Consider the following 2,723-nt stretch of genomic DNA (forward strand, 5'->3'; position numbering starts at 1 on the left):
TCATTGTTTATAGAATCAATAATTGTTCTATGTGGCTATTTGGATCTAACGTAAAACGCATGATTGCTTAGTTTAAAATGTTCGTGGAGGTTACTTGAGTTTGTTTCATGCATCGATGCATACTTTGATGACTGTTGACGTTCTTGTTCATTGTTTGTTGATAAGATCATGGATTGTTCATATTTTTTTGGATATATGATTTCTTGTGTCTGATGGGAGATAGCTCTTGGCTGCATACTATTGATGTTCTTGTTGATAGATTGTTCACATGTTATTGATAAAGATCATGCCTTACTCATCTATATTTGTTGATGTTTGTTTTTAATGTATGATGGATCTTTGTGGAGATAGCTTGAAATGCTTCATGCTTGGTTGCCTTCTCTTGATGTTATTGTTTGTGGATTGTACTGGAAGCTATAGTTTGTTTCGGAAATGAATTGAATTGGAGCTATGTAATGTTTCTCTCTGATTAGTCAAGTTTGTATAGATGTTAAGTTTTAACTTTCCCTTCTTGTGGTCATTTGCATAACACTTGGCTGAAGAGATCGATGAGCCAAAGTTGTTCCAGATTTTGATAAGAATAAACAAACCTTCACAATCATTTATACTTGGAATCTACAACTTTTCGAGAAACAGATCGAAGATCATGAGTTGCTCGCCGGAATTACCTTTGTGTCCAGGATGAACATGTTTACACCCAGAAGCTCAGCCGCATGCTTCATGTTTTTTGCCTCCTAAAACCTAAGCAGGTAGAACCCCACGGTGGTGGTGGTGCAACGACCAGCTTTCAAATCGGTGAGGAAGAGAGTAGAGTTGGCCATTATTAGCTCTGAAAGTGTAGAAATTTGTATGATCAAATGAATGAAGATATGAGTTTCGATGGAATGAGATACCTATTTATAGTGGATGATTCACAGAATGGGCAGTAATGGAAGATGCATTGAATGCCAAATTGTGTGGGGAACTGGAGATGTAGTTAATCAGGGTGTTAAAGATGACCATTGGATACTTCTAATTTTCGTAACGTTACCGGAATCCTTTTGCCGGTGAGTTGGAAATCAGTCGAAAAGACACTGCTGCCGGGTCTAACAGATTTTCGCCGGCATCTATGTTTAACACAATTCAGAGTGAGGTTTGACGATGGTAATGAACAGTCTGAAGTGAAGAGAAGAAAGACGGTGGAAACTAACTGTCAACAATTACATTACAGATTATTAAGTTTATTAGGGTTTAACACAGATGGGCTTGGAATGCATAGGACAATATAAAGCCCAATCACACAACAAACCCACATACATTGCCGAATGAGTTAAATGAAACACAGCGTTTTGGTTTAGCGAGCACGTGTCACGTATGGAGGAGAGTATTTGATGACGTGTCCGCTCTAGAAGAGAGTTCACTTATTCTTTATAGTATTAGATTAGATTTTGGGGAATATAAGTTGCTTTATCAATGCTTTTTGTTTGGTTTTGTATCTATTGATACCTTTTTGTCATCAATTTGACTTTACTAATGTAGAAACATATATGTATGTGTTTATCTATTTGATCAGATCAATGATCATCTTTTTACCTTTTAGAACTGAATCATGAGTATGCCTCTGATTAATTGACCATACTCTACTTGGGAACAAACATAAATGGTAAAAGAAGAGCGGGCGGCAGACTCCTTTAAGTGCTACAAAAAGCGACACGACGTGCCCTGAGTTCCATGCCTCCACAAGAAAGAAAACAAAGTGAGAAGTTCACAACAAGAAAACTCAAACCAAGACTAAGCTTGCACGTGATCGGTCTACCCAGAGATAGGGTAATGACTAATGTGTCGACATAAATAAATCATTACATCTACAATCAGCCATATCAAATCAGAGGTACTAATTGACAAATCAATAAGCAAAACTCAAATGATAAGGAATTGTTTTCGAAAATGTATTCTATTTAATCAAGAGAGGCTTGAATCCAAAAATCATTTTGATAAAACCCATAACGTTAGATAGCAAAAATGTGTCTCCATATTATGTGTAGTTCTCCACGTATATTTTCTATACAAGATAATGCATATTACAATTTTGTAGTCAAGATACAGCTGTGTTACTGTTTTAAATGATTTTTTGGAATTAATATAGATTCTTTACAGTTTTCCAAAAGTCCTAATTACCATCCAAGATCCATCCCATATGCACATACATGCATATATGATATATCTTTCAAGATAGATTACGAAAACACTCGGTCCATGATCCATGGGGTCCAATAATCTAAGATAGGAGAAAGATATCTTATAGCTTTTGAAATTTTACAAAAAGTCGCATCTTTCAAAACAAAACTTTACATTATTCAATATTCACCAAAAATCCAATACATACAAAGACACAAGAGACATGAGTGTCTGTTGTGTTTGTGTTTTCAGGAAAAGCCAATACCTTTAGTGTGTGTGCACATGTGTGTATCAACAGAAACGTACGAAGAACCCTTTTTACCTCATGGTCCACATTCACTTGACGCTTTCACTTTTTACCAATAATTAATTTACCCTTTTACAAACCATTACCATGGTCTGAAAACCACAACAACTTAACTTGAATTAGTCAAACACCTTAAGGAAGAACGAATCTTCCACTAGATCAGATCTAAGGGTAGTTTGGTAATTGTCAACGAGACCCCTTTTAATCTCTCGATTCCGTTACACTGAAACAGATACTATTATACTAACTCCAATGGCGA

At 35.9% G+C, this 2,723-nt stretch overlaps 1 long non-coding RNA gene across 1 annotated transcript; it reads right to left on the reverse strand.

Annotated features, from left to right (window-relative positions):
• Positions 1-551: 551 nt before the first annotated feature.
• Positions 552-1,390, reverse strand: LOC130504647 (uncharacterized). Its single transcript, XR_008941353.1, has 2 exons — positions 894-1,390; positions 552-784 (listed from the first exon to the last, which is right to left on the reverse strand). It is a non-coding gene; the product is annotated as an uncharacterized LOC130504647 (long non-coding RNA).
• Positions 1,391-2,723: the final 1,333 nt, after the last annotated feature.

The sequence above is a fragment of the Raphanus sativus genome, unplaced genomic scaffold (genome assembly GCF_000801105.2).
Source record: "Raphanus sativus cultivar WK10039 unplaced genomic scaffold, ASM80110v3 Scaffold1716, whole genome shotgun sequence".
Lineage (NCBI taxonomy): Eukaryota > Viridiplantae > Streptophyta > Magnoliopsida > Brassicales > Brassicaceae > Raphanus > Raphanus sativus.